Source organism: Porites lutea, chromosome 2 (assembly GCF_958299795.1).
Source record: "Porites lutea chromosome 2, jaPorLute2.1, whole genome shotgun sequence".
Classification (NCBI taxonomy): Eukaryota; Metazoa; Cnidaria; class Anthozoa; order Scleractinia; family Poritidae; genus Porites; species Porites lutea.
This window is the reverse complement of record NC_133202.1, coordinates 20,709,867-20,735,843: the sequence shown is the minus strand read 5'-3', so window position 1 is coordinate 20,735,843 and position 25,977 is coordinate 20,709,867. Positions and strand designations below refer to the sequence as shown.

Sequence of the window (25,977 nt, the reverse complement as noted above, 5' to 3'; positions counted from 1 at the left end):
TGTTATCACCGAGTTATTTACGACATCACGTTCAAGACTCTTAGCTAGGCTCTCGATAATTTCATTGTTGTTTCTATTACAGTTTTTACGCGCCTAAATGATCGATAAATTCATCAAGTATCCTCGATCACTGTCTTTGGTTTGATAAATACCTTTTTAACGCAAAGTGATGATCAGTACACTACATTAAAAACTCTCCCACTGTGAGAGGAAAACGTGGTTGAATCAACGAAAGCGTCACGTGAAGAAAACACTCGGAAATGTACATGCAAAAGAAGGATGACAGAAAAGGGATTAGACTATCGAAAACAGTTGCTAGAAAGAGATTGCGATTTGGCGTTGAAAATATGGAAAGATCAGGTCCAGACAGCAAGGTCACTGGTTTCACCTAAGCGAGTCATAAACTAAACGACCTCCAACATCCCGAACAAAGGTCTAAGGACATGGAAGATCATGGAATATGGCTACACGAAAACATGGAAGTTGCCAGAACTCTGAATATCCAAATATGCGAGTTACAATCTGAAGTGAGCAATAGAGTCTCCCTTTATTTAAAGCGCTCTTGTCGAAGTAGGTTGTCCAGTAAATCTAAACACCCACACCAGCTTTTCTATTCCAATAAGAACAGAAATGATGGCGAAGGCTGCCAGACCCGTCGCAGAACTTAGATTCCATGATATCAAAAGAGAGAAGGTAGCTGCTTAAAAGCAAGATGACATCAAGAAACTACAAATAATGAGGGAACCAGCAGCCACTAATGCCGAAATTGAAGCATTAACTAGCATCAAAGAGGAGGAATTTGGTATTACTTAAATTAAAACGGACACTCTTGGACGCCCACAAGATGACACCCATAGCCGTATTGGGGAATACCTAAAGTCACAATTGCAATCCATTACTAATGAATCCTCTCCCAAACCTGCTGCTAAAACAGAAAATCCCATCAACCCTTCAAGTTTTAAGCTCCACTCTGAAACAAAGGTCATATCCACAACAAAGTCGGAAGTGGTTGCCAGCTCGTATCAATCTCCCGGGGTGGCTTCTGGATTCCAAAACGTCCCCTCCACTTCAATCTCAAGATTGCATGCGGAAACAAATGTTACATAATATGTCTACATGTGTCGTTGAAGTGATTTCAGGTGCCAAGGAGAAGGGAAAGTCAAAGTATGAGAAAAATGTAGAAGAGCGACTTAACAAGCAATCCAAACCCATAGCAGATACTTTGCAACGATGCAACTTACCTTTGTTTGGTACACCTGAGAAACGACAGTCAAGTAAGACAAGTAATCAAGTTGCCAATCTTAATAGTGACTGCCGACTCTTTTCCAGACTGCACATTGCCTGTCAAGCAAGAGAAGGAAACCTCGAGGAACTTTTCAAGCACGAAAACAGTTCAAGTGTGCTTGCCCTTTCACGTAATGAGAAGAAGAGTACAGGACAGAAATCGGACCTTATCACATGCATTGAAGTCAACACAGCGTTTGAGCGTCCTTCGGTTGATGCAGTTGTTCTAGATGGTGCTGCTATTGTTAACATGTTTCCACCTGGTAAGTGCAAGACCTTTAAGGAGTACGCAGAAACAGTTTTTCTCCCGTACATCATCAGCTATTGCACTCAGAATGTAAAGAGAAATGATTTAGTATGGGATCGTTACTTGGAAAACAGCCTCAAACAAGGTACTCGTGAGGCCAGAGGTACAGGAACCTGCAGACATGTGTGTGATGATGCCGCAATTCCTTTAAACTCGAAGTCATTTCTGAGACTGGATGACAACGAGAAGAAACTCTTCGAGTATCTTGCAGCAAGGGTTCAATCCCTCAGACTTCCTGATTCAGAGGTTATCTGTACGGCTGCTTGGACGTAATTGGTTCCACCACGATAGAGGGCATGGCACCTTGCAACCATGAGGAGACAGATAACCATATCTTCGTCCATGCAAAGCATGCCTCTGTCAACAGTATGAACAAGATCCTTATACGAACTGTTGATACAGACGTGCTCATATTAGATGAAGAAGAGCTATGGATTGCATTTGAGGTTGGCAAGCAATTACGCTACCTGTCAGTCCACAAGATAGCCAGCTCACTTAACACTGAGCAATGTGAAGGCCTGCCATTCTTCCACGCACTTACTGGATGTGATACTGTATCATTATTCTCGGGAAAGGGCAAGAAGACCGCCTTTCAAGCATGGAAGTGCTATCCTTCTACATCGCTGTTCTAAGCGCTTTACAATGTTAAAAAGGACATAAGAATATCATTAATCACAAGCTTACATATAACACTACTGTACAAATTGGGAAATTTATAGCATACAGATCTTAAAAAGGAAAGAAAACAAAAACAAATATGATGAAACTAAATGTCATATACCTTTTTAAAAAGAAACGTTTTTAACTTAGATTTAAAAAGATTAACATCAGAACAAGCTCGAATTTCAAAGGGGAGCTTGTTCCATAGTCAAGGGGCAGCAACGGAAAATGCTCGCTGGCCATAAGTTTTCATGTTAAAATTCGGTTCTTGAAGGCGTAAATGATCCCTTGATGACTGTAATGTCCTTGATTCATGGTAAAATTTTAAAATATCTTCAAGATAATGGGGACCAGAGTCATTCTATGTTTTAAAAGTTATTAAATTTATTTTAAAAACAATTCTCTCCTCAACAGGAAGCTAGTGAAGATTTTTTAGAGTCTCAGTGATGTGATCTTGCTTTTTGAGACTGGCTATAATTCGAGCAGCCGCATTTTGAACGGACTGCCGCTTAACTATGTCCCGTTTTGGGGCACCAAAAAGAAGAGAATTACAAAAGTCCAACTTCGAGCTAACAAAACCGTGAATTAGAATTTCTGTGGTACTTTTACTGATGTATTTTCTTATTTTAGAAATATTTCGTATGTGATAGACGGCACCCTTAACTATTGTATTAAGATGTGGTGAAAGTGACATTGTGTCGTCAAAAATCACGCCAAGATTGCGAGCCTGTTGAGAGGGCCTGATGTTTTCCATGCCAACAGAAATCGTGGGAGGGGACAACGAATGACGAAAACAGGAGTGCAGAAAGATAACTTCTGATTTATCATTGTTAAGCTTCAACTTGTTGGTAGTCATCCACAAATTGATGTCAGCAACGCAGCGCTCAAGACATTGTTTTGCAGCCACTAGATCAGAGGTGTCATTGCAAGCAAAAGATGTATAAAGCTGCGAGTCATCAGCTTAAAAGTGAAACGACAAGCCATGCTCTCGAACAATATCACCCAGTGTAGATGTATAAAATAAGTAAAGCATGGGGCCTAGGACCGAACCTTGAGGCACACCCCCAATGAAGGGGTCGTACCGCGTATAAAGCGTCGTCCACTTTCACAAGCTGAGTACGGTCTGTAAGGTAAGACCGTAGCCAATCACGGGCTTTTCCTTTGATACCGAACCTAGAGGAGAGTCTTCCTAGAAAACTTTCATGATCAACCGTATCAAAGGCTGCAGAAAGATCCAATAGCAAAAGCAAAACACCGCGATGACTATCGATGGCTTTGAGGATATCATCCTGTACTCGAATCAGAGCTGTTTCACAGATATGGTTAGCCTAATAAGCAGACTGAAGTTCCTTTTTTAATCCATTTGAACACAAATATTCCCAGAGTTGCATAGCCGCTACTTTTTCTGTTGCCTTGGACACAAGCATGAGGTTCGATACCGGTCTGAAGCTTGGATAGAGCTCAGTGTCAAGGGACGGTTTTTTAAGAGGAGATAAAATAGCCCTCTTCATAGGCAGAGGAACTTCACCACTTTCTAAACAGCAATTAACAATCTTTGTTATGATTGGTACCAAATCAGAAAAGCACAACTTAAGTTAGAAGGAATCGGGTCTAGGGAACACGACTTCGTAGCCATTTTAGTAATATATTTGCTAGGTTCGACAGCAGTAGTCACCTTGAACTGGTTAAACTCACATTGAATAGAGGGATTATCAAAATGGGAAAATCGGAAAGGGATATCAGGCAGTGCCAAAGAGCCTAGATTCGATCGAATTGTGGCAATCTTGCTTGAGAAAAAATCCGCGAAGTTGTTACATAATTCTTTTGCAGACTCGCAAGAAGGGTAACACTTCTCCAGTGTCAGGTTTAACATGCGGTCAATGGCAGAAAACAACACCTTATGATTGCCTTTGTTTTCTTTTATCATATCAGAGTAAAACTTCATCTTCGCCGATGTAATAAAAGACCTGACTTGTTTGCATTTGTCTTTGTACAGTTGTTGGTGTACACTTTAGTTTGGCTTTTCACCAGTGCCCCTTCAGTTTACGCCGTTCACGTTTTGTAGACACAATTTCATTATTATAGCATGGCGTGGAAGGCCTCTTTTTAGGGGCGCATGGATTTCAAGCAAACCATCAAGAGCATTTTGATACTGTGCTAATAGATCAGTTACATTTGTAGCCGGGGAGGTGAAGACAGGTAAAGTTGTCAGATCTCTGCATAAAGCTTCCATATCTACGCTGTGCAGTTTTCGATAGGTCTTTTCGACTCTACGAGCAGTGGGCTTATCCAATGTCAAAATGCAGTGTACCGTATAGTGATCAGATAGGTCAGGGTCCTCAACCTTACAGTTCAAAACAGTATCCTCGTTTACCCTTGTAATTATCAAGTCCAGCGTGCCCTTACGCTTGTGTGTAGGCTCTGTAACATGCTCGGCCAAGTTATAAGAGTCCAGAAAATCAAGAAATTTAGCCAACAGACGATCACGAGATGGTTCATTTACATGAAAATTGAAGTCACCCATGATCAAAAGCCTACCAGAGGAAACTGAGAAGTGTTCAAGCAGATCGTTAAAATCATGAAAGAACTGGGAGGAAGTAAGTTTATTAACTTTTGACGAAGGAGGGCAGTAAACAACTGCAATTCTAACAACTGTTGATGCAGTGTGCAGTTTCACCTCCAAGTATTCAAAAGAGGCATAACTGTTACAATCAACCCTTTCGATTTTCAGGCTTGTGTTATATAACAGGTTAATACCACCACCAGATCGTTTTTTTCTCGGTAGGTGGATGAATGAATTTCCCCGGTGACTCATCTCATTCGCAACACGATTGGATTCCCCATCTGATTTGGTCCAAGTTTCAGTAATCCCCCAGATATCAATTTGATAATCAACTACATAGTCTTTGATAATTAGTACCTTATTATTTATAGACCGCGAATTTAAAGGACACGTAGACATATGGTGGGCATTGCTGGCTTTTAAAGGCAATCGCTGAATGGTAATCAGGTTATTGGGATTACGACAATTAGGCATATGAGCTTCTGTTGATGACTTCGCTGTGTATGGTACACGGCTGACGAGACATAAGTTTTCCATGTTCCGTTTTGACGCTTGAGCAACAAGTGGGCACTGTTTTCGAAATAATGCGAGTAGATGTTGAATGGTTGCATGATAAATGGCTGTTTTTCTGTTGATGAGAGCGTTGAGTAATTTGCACTGGTATTGATAATTGTGAATCAGGACCAGGCTATGGGTGTATATCACCACTGGGTTGCGTGTGCAATTCCAGAAAGTTAAATGAAGCCACTGAATTGTTGTAGTAGGTAATACGAGATTTATCAACGCCACAGTTAATGCTGTCCAATAAGCAACTCAGGGTACTGGAATGGTTTAGGGTTTTAATGTACAACCAAACCAGACATGAAGATGTCAACAATGCACCGCAGTTCATGTTTTCGCAAGGTACCAGAAGCATTGAAAGTATCCCACCAGGCCAAGTTGCAATTGAATAGGACATCAAGAGGGCAGCATATCAAGTGGGTCAAGTTTGGGGTCAAATCTTAGTTTCTATCCATGAACTTCCAAGTGCAGCAGAGTGGGGATGGCATCTATCTTCAGACAGATGGAAGCCGACTTGGACTACCCTAGCCGAGGCTTCGAACACATGCAATGAGCTCATCAGATGTGGCCGCAAGTGTGCACGTCGGAGACTTTGCAAGTGCACCAAGGCAAACTTGCCCTGCACTACACTGTGCGCTTGCAATGGTAATTCCTATCAAGATTTTAAAAAAACCGTCAAGTAAGACTTTGCCAGTTAAAACTTTTAATTGCTTAGCATTTACTGCAAGAAAAAATTACGTCCAAAAAAGAGTGGGATAGATAGTTCAAGTAGCTCTCTTTTAACGTTTTCCATTTTTTGACATTGGGTGTCCTGTGGTTTCCAAAGAAAAATACATGGGAACTTCTCGTTCTGCAATAACTGGCAAAGAGATCAGGATCCAACGTGGATCCTGATTACTTATCATTACCTGCTTGAAAAGGACCAAAAATATGAAATTTGGTACTTGTATCACCACTTTGAACAATCTTACGCTAATCATCCGCACTACTTTGGCAAGCACAGAATCCTACAGACTGCTGATAAAGTATGCCTGTTGTAAAGGACAGGACTTATCACAGAACAAGTCTAGCAAGTTATATGGCTTCAGCAACAGTTACAAACAGGAATCTAAGATAAACAGTGCTTTAAATGACCTTAAAAAAATGAAGGAAGCAGTTGACCTCCTTGCAAAAGTAAAAGATGAAGCAGTGTTGGAGGGATTTGGCCTAACGTGTTCTGATGAAGAAGGCTCTGTCTCCCAGCTGCCTAGTTCGGAAGGCAAAGACTGAGTGGATGAAAGATGATGACACATGTATTGACAGGAGTGTGAAAGAACAACAGCTATCCTCTACTGCTGTTGATGGTGAAGCTAACAAGCAGAATCCTCGTAACCCACGACAAGCTGCAGATCGCGATACCATTCTAGATAAGAATAGGCCACTAATATCACTGGTACCAGACATGGAACACCTTTTACTAATACTCAGGGAACAAACTGGTTTGCCTTTGTGGTAAAACTCCGAACGTTATTGCAAAATTATTCTGAAGAAACTTTTTTGTCTGCCTTAACCGATGTCATTAACAACCTTAAAAACAGGGACTTAACAGATGAAGAGAAGTTTAAAGTGGAAAAGTCAAAACAAGCTTATTTGAATATGAGAGACAGAAAGCAATGGTGAGTAATAGTGACTCTGACGATCCAGACAGTTTTCTGGCTGAAAATTCAAACGAACAAGTGAAGCTTCAAAGAAAGAAAATAAAGAAAAAAGCCAAAAGATTTATTGCTCGTACAAAGGCTGAACAAAGGCTTCTGAAACGGAAAGTACCAAAAGCTGTTTCTTAAGTTCTCAGTAAGTTTCCTAAAATAAGAAAAGATATGGAAGTATTTGTCCGTTCTCGAGAGTGGTTGCTGATGCCTGCAGGCACCTTTTGATGGCAACATAAAAACAGGGCCCAAAGTAACGTTCAAGAGAATCCAGCAACACATACAAGAGAAGTATGGTACAAATACAGGCTATGGGACTGGCGTTCAGCTGTGCACCATTAAAAACAAAAGCAGATTATCTGCTAAAAGATATGACAGTAGCAAGAATAACGTGTCAAACATCAAGGAAAGGTTTTTCTCTTAGAATGAAGGAGGAGGCACATTGGAGCGATGCTGTTTATCAAAGACTAGACGAATAACAGTTAAAAGATGGGCGACATGAGGTTTTTCTGAATTGTGATGATGCTGTCGGGTTCCGTATAGACACTACTTAAACGCATAAAAAACACAAAGGTGTGCAGCTAGCTGATCAGCCAGATTTAACAACTAGAACCGATTTTGTTAATAGCTATACGGCACTTCTACAGACTTCATCTTACCTTTTTATGGAGACAGACACGACACCTAAGGCATGTGTTGGGAAAGTTAAGCCCCATGTTCTCTATGAGAAATTGCCAACCCAATACATGGCAGATATTCAAATGTTGGAGAAGAAAGAATTATCGTCTGTGTTCAAGCTTTGAGATGATGAGCCAAAGAAAACCTGGTGTGTACGAGTCGGTGATGCTGGAGATGAGAAACCAAGCCATGAGGATGTAACACCTTTGTGGGCAGAGAAGCATCTCCGCGAGAATCACTATTTTACCTGTGTCACCTCACGGGACTTTGATGGTTCATACCTCTATGGTGTAGAGCGTATTCACATTTTTTTCAGAACAGCCATTCTACAGAAATTATTCGAGATTAGATTCTCCTACAAACGCTGAAATTTTTCATGCGTTTGCCTACTCATCAAAATGGCGTCATAAACCCTGACAAGGTCTATCTAACAATCAGTTCAGATGATTTTTGCAGAAAACTGGTTTCTTGTTCAATACGAGGACCAACCTGATACCCTTAGAGTATTGAATGAACAGGAGGTAAAACACCTGGATTCTGGAGATGAAGAAGACATAAAAGAAAGGGAGACAATTATGGCCTGTTGGTTAGCAGAGAAAAGCTACCATGAAGTACAACTGCTTAAGATTAGTGGTCACAGTTTTTAATTTTTATAGTTTACACTTCACGTTTACATAGAGATACATACTGCATCGATATATTTTAATATACATAACAAATTTCATCATTACTTCTCTTAAGATGACAAGAATGAGCTGTTAAAGAAAGAGTATGGAGATAAGCCTCAAAGACAGCTCACTCAGAAAAGCACTTTCTTGCCTAAAGAAAAGGCCAAAAACCACAAAGAAACAGAAACCAAGAAAGAAGGCCAAAGTTGCACAAACCGATGAAGAAAACGCAAAGTAATAAATTTAAAAAGCAAAAGAGGCTGACAAAGCGGAAGTTGAGAAAAAGAGGAATGCAGAAATTGCTGCAGAAATTCCTCAATCAGCAAAGAGAATTTCCCATGAACAATGTAGGGTTGATCTTCAGCACAATGATAATCTCCAAGAAATCGACTGCATCATTCACCCAGAGCTCACCTCCTAAACAAGCACCCGTACATGTAAATGAAGCACAGCGGAAGCCTAAAACAATCACCAGCAACACAGGTACTGCTAGTCCATCTTCAAGCATTTTAATTTTAGGTGAACCAGTTCTAAACATCTTCCCATGATCATGCAAAGAAAAAGGCTAAAAGGACTACCACTTACAGAGGTAATTAATGTATACCAGAATATTTCTCAATTGATCTACATGTACCATGAGGCCTGAGTCCGAAAGTGACCGTGCCCGAGAATCCAAAGGGAACATTTTTGCCTTGTGATGTCAATGGTTTTAAGCCCCAAGCCTTATTAGACACGGATGCAGAAGCAACAACTATCAGTGAAGACCTATACAGTCGCTCTAAGACATAAACAAACTTGCGTCTGCACTGAAGCCTCTCCTGGGGGCCAATAACATGCAGCTTAATGTGGTTGGAGAAACAGAAATAACAACTCAGCTGGGCGTGATCACGGCTCAGCATAAAGTGCTGGTGTGTCGAGGCTTGGCACAGCAAATGTTGATGGGTATAGATTTTCTAACTGCTCACAAATGTACTATTAACTTTGACACTAACACTGTCTACAGTAAGGGGGGACCCAACAAAATGGTTTTGGATTCCTTGATAGAGTTTACAGGATCACTGTGGCCGAAACCGTCACATTTTCTCCAAATATGGTTGCAGACATACCTTGTGAGGTCCAAGGGGTAGATGACTTAGAAGAATGTATTGGTGTACTTAACCAGTGGACAAGTTTTCAGAAAGATATTCTGCTGGGGCCTATCAGACGGCAGTGACTGTGAAAGGAGGTCGAATCCCAGCTCGTGTGTTCAATTACCTTAACAACCCCCTCAAGTTTACAGGTGCAGGAGTATAGAGGACCTCCACCCATTAGCTGGCGAGGAGGAGTCACAGGAGGAAACCAATGTGGGTGTGGGCTACAAGGTGGTACCCCCTGCAGCCTCAAAGGAAGATGTTGAGGTTGGATTCGAGGCTAAACAATGTAGTGCGGGTTTTTGTGCGGGCCACTGATTTCCGCAGTTTGTTAGTAGAAGAGATGTTCCCTATCAGCAGTGATTTGGTCCCGAAAGAGGAAAAACTTAGGGGTTATGAGGTGTTGTCCACTTATGCTGACTACCTTTCAAAGGGGTTGTGGGATTTAAGTACCTCGAAGGGCGTACGACATACCATTGACACAGGCGCTGCCAAGCCAATCCAGGTACTGCCGCGAAGAGTTCCCTTTCACAAAAGGCAGGAAATGCCCAGCCAAGTGGATGAAATGCTCAAAGCAGAGATTATAGAACTGACCGATTCCCTTTGGTCTTGTCTGGTGGTTGAAGTAGCGAAACCTTTTGGCAGTCAACGTTTCTGTGCGGACTACCGTGCTCTTAACTTGGTAACCAAATGAGACTTGTACCCGCTTCCTTGGCGTGATGAGATATTGGAGAGTTTATCTGGGGCAAATTGGTTTTTCTCCTCTCGACCTCCTTAGGGGATATTGTCAAATTGATCTGGCAGAGGAAGATGGGGAAAAGATGGCGTTTGCAACTCTGCATGGCCTTAACCAATTCCACAAACTAAGTGTTGGCTTTACAAATGCATCTGCGTGTTTTAATAGAGCTATGCACCTTATCTTGAAGGGATTATGTTGGTCAGACTGTCTAGTGTATCTAGATGATATCATTGTCTTTGGTCGAACATTAAAGGAGCATAGGGAGAGACTGTCACTTGTCTTGTCATGCTTGACAGAAGCAGGCTTGAAGATTAATCCCAAGAAATGCAAGCTTTTGTGTGAACAAGTAGTTGTGTTTGGTCACGTTGTGTCAAGGGAGGGCATATCTCCTGATTCAGAGAAAATAAGAGTCATAAAGGAGTGGCCGGAGTCAGTTGATGAGAGTCAGCTGGGAGAACTGTTGGGGATGGCTGGTTACTATAGACAATTTGTGCAAAACTACGCCCCCATTGAATCCCCTTTGCACCATGCTTGCCAAGAGGAAGACCGTTTCAGATGGACAGTTGAGTGCGAGGAAGCCTTCCGGGACATCAAAAAAAGATTGTCAAGTGCTCCCATCATGGCTTTCCCCAAGCTAGACGTACCGTTCATCCTGGAAAATGATGCTAGTGACAGTGGGCTGGGGGCGATGTTGTCTCAGGCTCGGTGTGGGAAAGAACGTGTAATAGCACACACAGTGTGTGCTCGCTCTATCAAAGGCTGAAAGGAACTATAGTACCACTCGGTAGGAACTGTTGCCCTCGTGTGGGGAATGAAACACTTCGAGACATTCCTCTACAGCTTACGTTTTCTGGTCAGGACTGACCATAGTGCTCTGCAGTGGATACAGAACTTTAAAAACCCCAGAGGCCAGGTGGCTAAGTGACTTGAAAGGCTTAGTGACTGATTTTGACGTGGAACATCATCCAGGTCAGTTGCACGGCAATGCGGATGGACTGTCTTGCTTTCCTGGGATGAGGCAGCTTTGGTACAGGTAGGGACGGACGTCCCCCTGATTCAGTCTGTGAAAATGGAATGTTGCAAGTTATGAGGTGGCTTGAAACTTGTGTCAGACCCGCTAGAGGCGATGTGGAAGGAGAGGGACACAAACTGTTATCACACTGTTCATGATGGGGCTGTTTCTCAGGGACGGTCTGGTGTTTAGACATTGGGAACACAAAGTGAAAGGCCAAGAGATTTATCATCAAATCTGCTTGCCCTGGAGAGTCACGTCACGAGTGTTGTGCGCCTTGTACAATGATTGTTCAGCAGACCACCTTGGCGTCACGAAAGCCTAGAAAAAAGGTAACAGATTTTATTGATATGGCATGCGGGAAGATGTCGAAATGCACGTTAGAAGGTGTGTCCAAGTGCTGAAGTCAACGACCCCTGCAAGCTGCCAAAGGCACCCCTTATAAACATTAAGGCACGGCATCCCGTACGGAGGGTCGCAATAGACATCGTAGGTCCCACACCAAGATCTATCTCTGGCCATGAGTGGTTGCTGGCGGTCTCTGATCATTTAGCTAAGTTTGCTCAAGCCTTCCCAGTGGGAAACGTTTCAGCAAAAACGTTTTATCTGAAGCAATGCTTTTCACCACCTGAAATCCAAGAGAACCCCTAACAGTTAACCTCTGCCAGCCATGCGGAAGATACACCACAAGCAGATAACCTGAGAGACGGGCAACCGTCTCCAGGAACCTTAGTTGTATCTGGAGATGTCGAATTGGAATGGCTGGAAAGTCCAGTTGCTACAGTCACAGGGGTTTCTCATCCCTTCCAGGGGCGTGAATCTAGTAGTGAATCTAGTGGTACATCTAGTACATCCCCTCAATCTGCTGACCTGCTGTGTCAATCTGAGGTTTCTCAAGTGAGTCATGAACCGCGGCGTGAACCGTGTCATACTCCTAAGAGGCTGAGACGTGAGGAAAGGGAGCCTGTCTGGCCACGAGACTGTTAGAACAGTTGTTGTTTACCCAACCTGGCCCTTGAACTTTGTAGGAACATTTGCATGCTTAAGTTAGAAATTCTCTCTCGTACCTCGGACCTGTTGGAAAAGGCGTGAGTAATTATGTATGGTCCCATAGCAAAATGCAGGAGCTTTTTAGTCTTAGTGGGATGGAGTATACCAGATTAAAAGTTACAGCTGCAGTAAAAAAAAAATTTCCTGAAGGCAAAAATCAACCCAGGGCTCCCTCACCACAAATTCCTTTTACCATATGAAGTCACAAACAAGACGTGTTCTAAACTTTTAATTTGCATTGAAAGCAAAGTCACCAACTTCTGTAGAAGGGAAACCAGCTGCTGGTATCGTTGAGCCAGAGCTTGCTGCTCAGTACAAGTTAACCTTGTGACATTAATATTTAAAAATTTATTATCCATGGTCAAAATCATGGAGAAATATTGAAGAGGTGGGGTATTGGTGACCCACTTAAGGTATAAAAAACAACATTTTTATGCTAATATGTATAATTTATGGCACTTTGTTTAAGCTTGTTCTGCTGTTTGTTGATTAAGTTTTCTCTAAGAGCCTTGTCACTACTACAACCACCAAACTTTTTATTTCTCTCAATTCATTCCAGGCTCGTTGCAATGTTCCATGTACGAGCCAGAGCACGCGGTCTAGGAGAGATCAGCATTATGCCTTTGACAGAAGTACAGATGTTCAGGTACATTCAGGCTACACCAACTTCAACATGCTTTGTTTGTCATAAATGCACAATTTGTGCATAATTAAAAAGTGAAAAAAACGATTGGCAATTAAAATATTGCTTTAACTTGGATTTTGTTTGTCACGATTTACGTCGGTTTCTGGCGCTACTTGTCGAGTTCTGGCGCTACATTCGCGTTCGCTTACATGCCAAATTCGCTGGCTATGTTAATTCATAGTTTTAAGTTCGTTTTTATCTACAAACCACGAGCAATATCTATAATTTATACTCCCTATCTCAAATTTAACTCTGTTACTGTAAAAAGATGAATCTTTTGATATCAATCCATCGATTCCTCGTAGGTATTACACCAGCTAGCTCAACTCTTAAAAGCTCTCAAAGCGGCGGTTTTAATGTTTAAGCCCGTGGTTGGTTGAATTTAGAAGAAGACAAAGTTATTCGTTTCTTGTTTGTTTTCAAATGACTTAGGATGGATCGAATCAACTTTCTCAGGGATCGAGTCGACTTTGTTGATGGATCGAAACAACTCCAGTTTGAATGGAAACGAAATTTGGATCGATTATTAAAATAAAAGTATTAAAGTACACTTGGACAGCTCAGACAATTCAGCAATCAATCTCCAGACGACTAGCCTGCGTAGCAGGGGTTTCCGCGCGAGTTCGTTGAGACAGTCAATTCGATTGGAAATGCTTGCTACGCAGGCTGTCAGGAGATGAATCGAAGCCGTATGTAAACAATGCATTCCGAACGAAGCTTCCAATAGTTTTGCTCTCTGCATGTTCCCATGTGCTCTTAACGATGAAACTGACAGAAAATCAACAGATGCCATTTGTTGACGCAACAATTTATCGTGTGACGCGCGTTACTTTGAGTGTGAGTATAGGTGCTTTCTTTCAAGGTATTATTTTTTATTTGTCATTAGACAAATTAGTATTATCTACATAAACATACACGCTCACCAAAGGCACCAGTACAAAGGAAAGGTCCAATTCTTGCTTTTGGATTACTGATGTAGGAGGAGCTTACAAAAACTGATATTATAATTTACGACTTGTGACCACGTGCAGTGAAAAGTACCGCTAGAAAAAATGGAAAGTTAGGTGATAGTAGAGTCTATTGATATTATAATTCATGATTTGTGACCTGTCTACATGTAAACGGTTTAATTGATTGCCAGACAATTAAACTTCATTGACCCAATGAAAATATTGGATTTTCAATCCTTGCGACTTTCAGTGTCGCGTATAAAAGAGGTAACCACTTAGTCAGTTTATAGAGATCACTCCGTGCTCCATTTGAAACACTTGTTAGTTTGTTTTGTTGATCTTGCTCTTTCAAAAGTCGCCGCATGTCTCTTAGACAACTGTGTAGGCAAACAAGTAAACATACTGCTTCAAAAGCACTATTGCTTTTCCCGCAAGAAAAAAAACCGGCATCACGCGAACTCGCTTAATTGTGGAGAAAGACCTCGATTTCATCCAAGGACAGTCTGTCCACGTTAATTGGAATGGCCAGAAGGTTCAGGCACAGATCCTTGCTTTAAGCGGTAAGTGGTAATTGTGCTTTGTAGGTCTGTTCTAATTGTTTTTCCTCTTTCAAGCCTTATCAGTCATCTTTTAAGACAAAGTTTTGTTTTTGATTTAACACTATTATAGATAATAAAAACGTTCTGGCTGAGAAAGACCTAGAGTGGTGTAAGGAAAATTTTCCCTCAGCTCTGCAAGTAGAAATCCGGGAAGGTTTGGAGCCACCACGAAAAAAAGTTGCACGAGAGAAGGTAATTAGATTACATTGCGACATCTTTACAGTTTTTTTGTTAATTCCTAAAATACCTTCTCATCTTGAACTATTTTCTCTGCGGGCCGCATGGCCAATTTCTTTAGAAGGTTTTTCGTCTAGAGTTCAGGTGTCGTTGTTGTTGTTTAAATTTTCACGCATTGCGTACCCTGCGAGTAAAGGTTTCTTTCTTGCCTTGCTTAATCCCGAGTCCACTAGGGAATTCCAACCTAATTCCCGTTAAACATAGGTTTATTGCAAAGGTCTGTGGGAAATGCCGTTTTAATTACGAATAACATTTTAATCCGGCTTTGTACGTTGTTCAATAAATCTGATCAGATCTGTTTTTCTCTGACCTAGCCTGCTGAACAGAGTGCCGAGACTGAAGTCAGTGACAGTGACCATCCGTACGAGAAGTTTTTAGCCAGTCAGAAGCGGCGGGAGCTGGAGTGGAAAGTAGCATGAGATTCCACGAGGGCCAAGACAGCAAGGTCCTCAGCACCTTTGTCCACAACCAGCAGTGACCTGACTAGCAGTACTGAAAATTCTTCGCTGAAAGACGATGTTGCCACCAGCAGCTTACTTCTAAGACAGAAGAGTGTTATCGCCTGGTAAAAAGGCTTGATGCTTTGGAAGAGACGACAACTAAAATTCTGTCCTGCCAGATGCAAATGCAAGAAAACATCTTAAAGGTAACTACCAACCCATTTCCATAAGAAGTGTTCTTCAACACTCAAATAACCTTGACTCTGATAGCAGTTTCAAAATTAAATAGGTAATAATAATTATTCTTGGTATGTGGGATAGCGTCATACATTTACTACAACTACGCTTGCAAATGACTGTCTCTGACAACAAAGATAACTAAAAGTTTCAGCATTCTTCAACATAAGCTTAAGACTAATCTTGACACTGAAGACAATTTTAAAATTTTATATAGGTACTTATTTAAGTAGCGGACATTAGAGGTAACAATTTGCAAAAGACAAACAGCTTCAAGAACTTGGACTTCGTGCTCAAGATTAAACTATAAACTAGTTTCTATAAGTAGAATAAGAGGAAATGATCAATGAAGATTTAGCCTTGACACGTTTCAGTTGACGTTTATTTCTGTTTTACTTTACAGATGACGGAGAAAATACAAACGTCCGTTTCCGAAACAGAAGATAAACTACTGAGGAAGATGTCTGTATTGGAAGACAACCTGTCAGACTTCAAGGCACGCCATGGTTTCCTAGATGGACAATCCCTCAATAATTATTCCATAGTAAGCAATTCTTGTCATTGTAGCCTGCAGTGCAGGCGTATTTTGGGTGGGCGAAAGCTGCTTATTTATATTCGTACTGTTGAAACCGCCATCTTTGATGTTATTACAAAGGAAGATTTGGGAGAGTAAAAATAGTAACGCCCCATTTTCTCCTCTCTTTTCGAGTTTCAACATGGTGCTTTCGTGCGCCCGAAGAAAACTCCAAAAGAAAATAGACACCAAAGATAAGAAAAGACTTAACACCAAGATAATCAGTATTAATAATGTTGGCTTTTTTGTTTCTCCTCATTTTCAGCTCGATGCAGTTAGTAACCAAAGTGATGAGTTGCCAGAGTTGTGACCAATGATAGACATACCAATAGAACCGTCTGGAGATGACCTGCGCACCATTAATCAAGACGTCTTAAGCAGTCTGTGCACAGAACAACCTGGAGCCTATTCCCCAGTCGAGCAAGCAGTAGCAAGTTGTGTTCTTGATGTTGGCGAGGAGCTGATTGGTACATGTGTGACCCCTACAAAAGTGAGAACAGTCCAGCAGACCCTGGGAAGTGAGAATGAACCGCACTTGTGTGCATTAAAGCTTCTGCAGTCCTTCTTCTCCACTGAGGAACACGCAACCAGCAATACCAACGGCACCTATGGCAAGAAGTGTCTGGACAGCGCCAAACTCAATTCTCTTAAAGTATTAGTTTTTACGAAATTTCTAGTAGGCAACAACGAGGAAAAAGAGAAACTCTGGAGGTTAATTAAAAGTAACATAAATTCTAAGTGCCGATCTATCTGTAAGTTTTCTGCTCCTAAAACTCGTTCATCTTAGTAAAATTTTCGTATATTTTTAATTGTAATTTCGGCAACTTTTTCAAAGCATAAGTTAAGTTTCGAAATTTTTCTATATAAAATAATGTCTCACTATCTTATAATTAATAAAGTTGTTTGCTATAACTGACTTTATAACTTAAATATTGAAAGAAACTAAGGTAAAATACAACTGCGGTGCCAGAGTTTTCATCATGGTTTTTTTGTGAATTTTCCATATGACCATGTCACAAGAACCAGTTTGTTTGGAGCTTTTTTAAGGAACCTCTGGAACCAGGTTTGTAATTTATCAATTACAAACCCGTTAATCAATGTAAAGTCAATTCAATAGAGTTTCCCTGCGATTTCATAATATTGATTCATCAGCTTAACACTTCGACGGTCTTTTTGCACGTGGTCACGAATGAACCGTGGAAGGAAATAGCTTAAATGGCGTAATAATAAGAACGTCAGATCTTAGTAGCTTTGCGCAAGCAGGACTTAAAATATCATTGTTTTGGGTGATAATTTTTTTGTGGAGAGTTAGAGGCAGTTACCAACTTTCGTGTACTGTGGCTCCAGAGGTCTGTTCTCAAAATACCTTCACTATCGATAAGAAAAAAATATCCTCTGGAACACAGGATAACTTTCGTGCCATAAGAGCAAAGCACATCCGTCTTCAATTAATTTCACTTCTTTAGCTAAAATTCTCTAGAAAGGGAACGGGGAATCAAATGGCTGAACGCGTGATTAGAATTCCAAACGGCAAAATGAGTGAACGGGTCATAAATGGCTTAGGACATTTTTCGAACGCGCTAATGCAAACAGCTGAATGAGTTTACTTATAATTACAAATGACGTCTCCGCCATGACGATAGGATAGCATAAAAATGTGACTGAACCTATATTTAACCATCTTTGCTTATGTTTTTTATTTGAGCGACACCCCGGGCTGGCAAGAGGTCAAATCGCGCCACTACTAAACTGCTCTTTCAGTTTTTATCTGTTTCAGCTGAAACTTAGCAGGATCGTAGAACATGAAATTTTCTAGGTGCCCATGGTTTCAGAATTTTGCACTTTAACGTTTCTTGGCGGGAAAATTACGTCACAAGATAAACAAAACGATTAAATTTTAACTGATAGTGCCTAAAATTCCTTTTTTTGAAATACCTTAACAGGACAAAACGAAAAGTGAAAAAATGTTTGCAAAAGCTCAATTGGTTGATGAGATATAGCATTTTAAAGTTTGGCTTTGTTTCTAAAAATAGTAACAAAATGGCGGGGAATTCAAAATTTAAAGCTTAATAACACTGCAACCAATTAAGCTTTTCAAAAACTTTTTTCACATTACCTTCTATCTCATTACGGTCTTTCTAATCTACGTATTTGTGGCACTATCACTTACAATTTAATAATTGATGTCAATCTTGTGACGTCATTTTCCCGCCAAAAAACTTTGACATTCAAAATTCTAAAACCATGGGTACCTAGAAAATTTCATGTTCTACAATCCTGCTAAGTTTCAGCTCAAAGGGATAAAAACTGAAAGAGCAGTTTTGTAGTGGCGCGATTTGACCTCCTGCTAGCCCAGCGTGGACTATTTTTTGTCTGCGGTTCACAGGTTATTGTTCCTTCACTGTTCTTTCTTTTGCCCATTACTTTCAAGCACCTGCTACGCAGGCTATTTCGGTCACTGTTATCTTTCTGGCTGTATTTGTCTAATTTTGCATAACGCAGACAACTGTGTGACAGGTAACGCAACATCATGCAACTTCCAATCTGTGTCAAGAAGAGCGCGTTGTCATGGATACCTCTGTGACGCTTACTTTGATATGTAACATTTCTTATGAAACCTTCACCATGGCAGATAGCGATTTACTTGACAGGTTCAAAAACGACGAAATCATAGCTAAAGTGGACAAATTCTTACAAGAGGGATTTGGTTGCTATCATGGTATGAAAGGTAGCCAGTGTTGTCAGCAATTCTCGAAGGAAGCTGTGCTGTCTAATTTAAACAACTGCCTTGAATTCTCGCATGGAGAACTCGATCTTGTTGTACTGGCAAACATTCAAGTATGCACGAAAATCAAGATCACTGGTGGAAAAAGGAAGCGGAGTTCACAATACAGTTTCCTGTACGTTAAGCGTCCCATCTGCAAGGACATGTTTTTACATCTTTACGGCATCAGTTACTCACGGTTTCGCAGATTAAAAGAACACCATGAAAAACATGGTCATGCTCAAAGAGTTCATGGAAACTGCAAAAAGCTACCACACAACACCTTACCCCAAGCCGTGGGCACAGACGTCAGAAATTATTTAACAAACTACGTCAAGGAAAATGCCGTTTTACTACCTGGCCGAATCCCTGGCTTTAAAAAGGATGACATTCGCCTGCTTTTGTCGTCCGAGACAAAGATGAATGTATAGCGCGCGTTTAAAAGAGCATGCAAAGAAACAGGAAAACAGGCGGTTTGTTACACAACATTTACAAAGTTATGGGAACAGTTTCACCCTGATGTTGTTATCGCCAAGCCAATAACCGAATTGTGTCTAACTTGCCAACAAAACACATTGAAACTTGTGCGGTCTGCAAATCTTTCGGACAGAGCAAAATCTTAGTGCGCCTTAGCACAGCAACACCATTTAAATTGCATGGGAACTGTAAGGGATTTGTACAGGAACATTTGCACGGAGTCAAAAAGAAATTTTGAGAGTTAAAGAGGAAATCGAGTTGGATGAAGCACATGAACCCTGCTCAGTGAACACAACCAGCCATTATTCACTTAACTATGCCCAGCAGATTGATATCCCGAGTAATCCAATGCCGCCAGGACCCATATACTTTAAAACCCCACGTAAATGTGGAATCTTCAGAGTAATGTGTGAGGCAGTCCCCCGGCAAGTGAACCATCTCATTGACGAGGCGAGTGAGGTTGGAAAAGGAGCCAACTCGACAGTTAGCTACATCCATCACTATTTTCAAAACCACGGTCTCGGCGAAAGTCATGTCCATCTCCATGCTGACAACTGCACGGGACAGAATAAGAACAACTGCTTCCTTTGGTACCTAGCATGGAGAGCCATAAATAACCTTCATGAATCAATTCGTAATTCATTTCTTATCGCTGGTCATACAAAGTTCGGACCCGATCATTGTTTTGGAATCACTAAAAGATCATACAAGGTTAGCCATGTTTCATTGCTGTACGAATTTGCCCGAATGGTCAAGTCCTCAAGCGCAGACGGAGTGAACAAGGCCCCAACTCGTCGGGACACAAGATGGAAAAGTCATTGTGCCAGTATACAATTGGTTGGCGTTCTTGGAACATTACTTCATCAAGTTTCCCAACATAAAAAAGTACTATCATTTTAGATTTTCGAGAGAGGAAACCAGTAAACTTTATTTCAAAGAGTCCAGCACTTCTCCTGAACAATTTTTTACACTGCTGAAGAACCCTGCTGTTCTGCCGCCTGCAGCGTTACCACCTAAGCTCCAACCCCAAGGATTATCTCAAGAACGAAAGCAGTATCTCTTTCGCGAAATTCGTCAGTTTTGTAAACCAGGAAACGAACATCTGGTTGCCCCAGTGCCGTGAACGTTTAAGACTTTTTAAGGTAAAGATAAGCAAAATCATGAGTACTGTTATTTAAGCAAGTTTTTTTAGTTTCTCGAATCAAATTGGGATAACCTTGTCTGTAGGTTTAGTTCATATATTGTTTGATTTTAAATCGATAAAACGGATACCAGTATCACGTAAACCTTGTTAACATACTCGTTTTAGACAAGTATACTCGAATTGCATATCAGTAGGTTAAGTTGCTGTCAGTATTTTGTAACTAATTTTTTTGTTCAAGGGGCGGGCATCACCTGGACAACCCACACACCCCCGCATGTAAGAATAATTATTACAATCAAGGGGCGGTTTTCATTTGGAAAAACCCCACGTACCCACATGTAATTAAGTATAATCAGCAGGATGAGTTACTCAATAGCAATAAATAAGTTTGTACTTATATGACAGCATCATCAGAGTTAAAGTAAATCATTCTAAATCCCGCGTTGAGCTAGTGCAAATTTCAAGTTTGCATAAAGTTTTTACGTATAGAAAGCGCTATGGATCTTGTTTTAAAAAAACTTTCTATCAGATTAGAGTGGTTTTGAAAAAATTACAGTCCCAAAATGGAGATGCGTCTTTGCAAATAGTAGTTATTATGGATACGATCCAAATAGAAGTTTTATTCCAGAAGAAACTGGACAGCCTGTTGTAAAGTGCGGTCGTTGCAAGATAATTTTCAGTGTAAGCTGTTCAGTCGTTTGGGGAACCCGTTTGGAAATTTTGATGAGCCGTTTGAACGGGTAAGTAAGCCGTTTGCCCGTTCGTGTTAGCCGTGTGAAAAACTTAATAACCCGTTCAAATGGGTGAGTGAGCTGTTCGCTCGTTCGTGCTAGCCGTTCGAAAAACTTAACAACCCGTTCAGCCATTAGATGAACACGTTTGAAGGGGTGAATGAGCTGTTTGCAACCCGTTCGGAAGCCGTGCGTTTCACCCGTTAAACAGAAAGCCGTTAGTGTACGTTTTCGCATGAGAGGTCACATTTGTTCCCAACCAAATGCTCTAACGGTTTGTTCCTGGCGTTTTTTTTTTGTCTGGGAACTCAAACGTTATCTTTTGCTGCAAATTCTTCTTCCATTTCATTAGCTGAGAGCCCACCACGTGAACTGGAAATAACTGCCTACAAATAATGGTCTGCTCATGCGTAATGAGATCACGCTTTTGTCCTTCTTGCGATCGCTCTTGCATGAAAATGGCAGAGTGCTTCACTTCCTGAAGATATTAATTGAAGAAAACAACTCTGCCATCGAATTATAAACCAATCATTGAACTCGTTCATCACAAAATATTGTGATTTGTCAGTGTCTCGCAGATCAGTTATTTGCCTCAGCCGAATAATTGATTTGCTCGCCACTGACAAATTAAGGTACTTTGCTCAACCTTGTCCAATAATTGTTAAGAGTGATGGTCAGGAAATATCGACCAGCGAGTGGGAAGAGTTGAAAAATCGATTTCGTTCATTTTTTGTCTATATATAGCTTTTAGGTAGATAAGTAAGCTGATGTAAGTTCTTCTCGCAAAAAGCCTTTTATTTTCGAGAAACGTAAGAATATCAGTTTTCGTGGCCGGAGTCTCAAAATGGCCGAAAATTTACTAACCTCAACTCTCCTTGCGTTCGCAAATAAAGCCGCAAGGAGAAATTTGGACACTTTCCAACAATAGAACAACTCTTCATCCTTCACTAGAAGATACTTTCAAAGCAATATCAACACTCGTTGAACTAACATAATTCAAAAATGAAGAACAGGGGTTAATTGTGACAAAAACTTTACTTTAGAAGTTGTTTTCTGTGGCACTTTTCTTCATGTGGTATAGCTCCAAATTTTCCCGGTCCTCGTTTACTCACACATTTAGACATTCATCTAAAGCATGCCTGAGAATTGGCTTGGGTTCCTTTAGGCAGCCTCCAAACAAAACATTGAAGTCCAGTAAAAATATTGAAGCGTGACCAAAATAACTTATTTAACGGCTCCAAGTTTCCTTGATCGCAAAGTAACAAGACGAAATATCTCCCTGTTCCGTCATCCTTAATGAACTACCATTGTTAAAGTCCATATTTTTCAATAAAAAGTGAGTACCAGACAGAGCGTGTTTGACTATTTCTTCTTCAAAAAACTGTCGGGATCGAAAATGTTACTCTTTCAAGAATTGCGTTGCATTACTACCGTGATTCCGTTACTGTCATTTTGACGGCTCCATCTCTTCAAAGGTACATTATGTCACGTGCAGTCACAACAGATTGTCATGGAGAGTGGCCGTCTGGTCGAGTTCAGTGTTTCAAAATGGCTAAAACTGACCCAGTTTCACCTTTTTACCCCACTCTTTGACTGGAAAAAGGAATTTTGCAATGGGGAAACCTACAAGAAGTACAAAAAACGAGCCTTTAGGCTGTAAATATCTTCTTTTGTGCGTTTCGGAATTGGAAATGTTTACACAATTACAGCCGGCCTTCCATGAAAATTCCTGAACTTCGATGGTGTCTTACAGAGATTACATTCAATAACCCAAGGGAATTCCCAGGTATGTTTTAAATGAATGTCTAGATGTGTGATTTAAATAGCATTAAGAGAATTTGAAGTTACACCACATGTTAAATATTGCCGTCGAAAATGAGTAACGAACTTAAGTTTTTGTTATCCCTAAAACCTATCCCTCATTTTTGAGTTATTTCAGTAGGACAAGCTCGTGTTAGGCATAGAAATTTCATTGTTAAAAGCACTTGTATTTAGTGCCAGGCGTCCGTGCGCCTAAGGACTGGAAACCATGTATGTCGTTTTGATGACGTAAGAGAAAAACCATGTGCAAGAAAAGCAAGAAAAGTAATCGGCGTTACGAACTCGAGAGTTGTAAAAGTTAAGGAAATATATGAGCAAAATACACGTGGAATATTCTCAAGCAGTGTTTATATCCTGTGTAACATTCTGGGGGCCTGTGCGGGAGTATTCATCGAAGGAATTAGATGCAGTACAAGTTTCAATGGTCGAGGAACGTTGTGTGCTATTTGTGTGGATCGCCGTCCAGGATATTCATTTTGGTCTTGATTTGGCAAACAGGAATCAGTGGTTTGTAGCTTAGGCGGACATTTGGTGGGAACAGCTAGTCAAGAGATACTGGAACACAGCTTTGAGGCCAGGAAAGGCATGAATGTTGTTTTGTTGGATGCTATGTGGGTTTTGTGATCGTGTTAGAAGCAAGATGGCGGAGGAAAGCCTAATTCTTTTAGACAAGAAAATGTTGTCGATGGACTTGAGCGCTATAAGTGAATTTGCTTTGCATGTTAAAGTGGAAAACTTGGTAGTAGAGGGCAAGGGGAAATTAAGTGTTATTCGGTCCATCAGGCGCAAAATTGAGGATTCAGTTGATGTGCTGACCAGCGATGACCAAATTGATTATGTTGACGGGTTAATGGCACACTTGGCCCCTCTGCCACTCGAGGGAACGGAAGATAAGTATGGGCAAGAAGGATTACAAAACAAAAGCGACCTAAAGAAGCTCAAACAAGAACTAGGTGATTTAGAAACTAAGCAGCAATTAGTGGAGGAGAAACTGGCCAAAATGCAGAAAGAAAAGCTGATTGGCACAGTAAAGGAAGAAGAGACAATCAAGTTTCCTGTAAAGGAGCTTGAGCAGAGCATATTCCGTAGAGATTTTAAAATACAGGGAGTGGTAGGCGACCCTGGTTGGAAAGAAAACCTGGGTTACCAAGCCCTAATATCACAAATAGAAGCAGGGCTTACCAAGGGATACTCCGATAAAGAAGAAGTTAGTGCCGTAGTTCGTGCTGTACAGCCAGGTCTACAACTAAGAAGTTATTTCGAGACCATGGTTGACCTCACCCTACCAAGGTTGCATAAATTTCTTCGCTTCCATTTTCATGAAAAAAATGCCACAGAACTTTATCAGCTTTTATCAAACATTGCCCAGCAGCCTAATGAAGATCCTCAGTTATTTTTGATGAGAGCACTAACCGTTAGACAGAAGATTATTAGTGCTTCAAAAGAGTCGGATAGTGGGATTAAGTATGACGCCTCTTCAGTACAAAGTTTGTTCCTGCATGCCGTGGAAACAGGTCTTGCTGACGAAATCATTCGTGGAAAAATAAGGCCACTCACTCAGAACCCAAAGGTCACAGATGAAGACCTCATTGGAGCTATGAGCCTAGCCATATCTGCAGAAACAGAGCAAAGTAATAAGTTCAATCTTGCCAGCAAGGGGAAACCTGTGAAGGTGTCCGCTATCGAAAGTGCAGCTGAATCAAATACAAAGAAAGAGCTACAGAAGGACCAGCAGGTTTTAGCTACACTAAAAGCTGTGCAAGCAGAGTTGGCTACAATGAAGGCACAAGTTAAAAACCTGCGTGAAGCAGCAAGTAACCAGAAAGCAGACCCTATGATGCCTAGTCATGCTGAAAATGGAGTGAGAACTGGAGCAAGACCACTTGGTTGCCAAGAGTGTAGGAGGAAGAGGGAGGGTGACCGATGCCCACATTGCTACCTCTGTGGTGGCTTGTACCATATTGCACGCTACTGTCAGTCAAGGTCCAGAAATTATCCGGGAAATGCACCCAGGCTACCCCGCGGGACAGGGAGTAGCCTCGCCAGAAAAAGAGAAGTCCCACCAGTGTAGTGGTTGCCTGAAGTTTGATTGTCACACACAATTATTACAGTGTTCAGGGTGCCAGTCTGTTCGGTATTGTTCTGTTGGTTGTCAGAAGGCCCATTGGCCAAAACACAAAGTGTTGTGCAAAGCAATCAAGCAACTCTCTGAGAGAGGATCTTTAAAGAAAAGGGATTAGGAGATGCCCAAGATAGTGGTGTGTATGCTAGCCACATTTCACCCAGACAACAGGAGCGCATAGGCAAACTGGTGGGAAAGAAGTGTTCAGTGAAGTGCTACCTAGACAAGAAGCCTACAGAGGCTTTATGGGACCCAGGGGCCCAAGTATCAATCGTTTCAGCAGACTTTCTGAAGAGCCAACTACCAGCAGTCCAAATAAGGGATATTGAACAGTTACTTTGCACAGATGGATCCATAAACTTGCAAGCAGCAAATGGAACAGATATTCCTTACTGTGGGTGAGCAGAGATTGGTATACGATTAGCAAATGAAAAGGAGACAGAAGTAAGAGTTCCATTCTTAATAACAAGGGAGATCATTGACCAACCTATCATTGGTTGTAATGTTATAGAACTAATGGTCAGGAACACTGAAGAGGAAAATGACGATGTTCTGCTTAACAGGATGTCGAAAAGCTTCAAACTGAACAAAAGCAGTGACACACAAGTATTGATCAGCCTTATCCGTACTTCTAATTCTGATGAACTTTGTCAAGTTAAATCTTCAAAGAAGCCACAGATCCTCCCTGCGGGGCAGACTGTTCACCTATCATGTCGTGCTAACACTGGACCAATCCACCGTAAGACGCCTGTCCTTTTTTAGCCTGATGAGCTGGCTACTTGGCCTTCAGGATTATCTGTACATGAATCCCTTACCACTGTGAAGGAGGGCAATGCAACCATTCTATCAGTTACAGTGA

At 41.2% G+C, this 25,977-nt stretch overlaps 3 pseudogenes; all 3 read left to right on the top strand.

The window, feature by feature from the left end:
- The first annotated feature begins 1,108 nt into the window (after positions 1-1,108).
- On the top strand, positions 1,109-2,223 carry LOC140925793 (uncharacterized; annotated as a pseudogene).
- A 12,111-nt stretch (positions 2,224-14,334) lies between these two features.
- Positions 14,335-16,369, top strand: LOC140925792 (uncharacterized; annotated as a pseudogene).
- Positions 16,370-18,684: 2,315 nt separating this feature from the next.
- On the top strand, positions 18,685-20,423 carry LOC140926725 (uncharacterized; annotated as a pseudogene).
- The last annotated feature ends 5,554 nt before the right edge of the window (positions 20,424-25,977 follow it).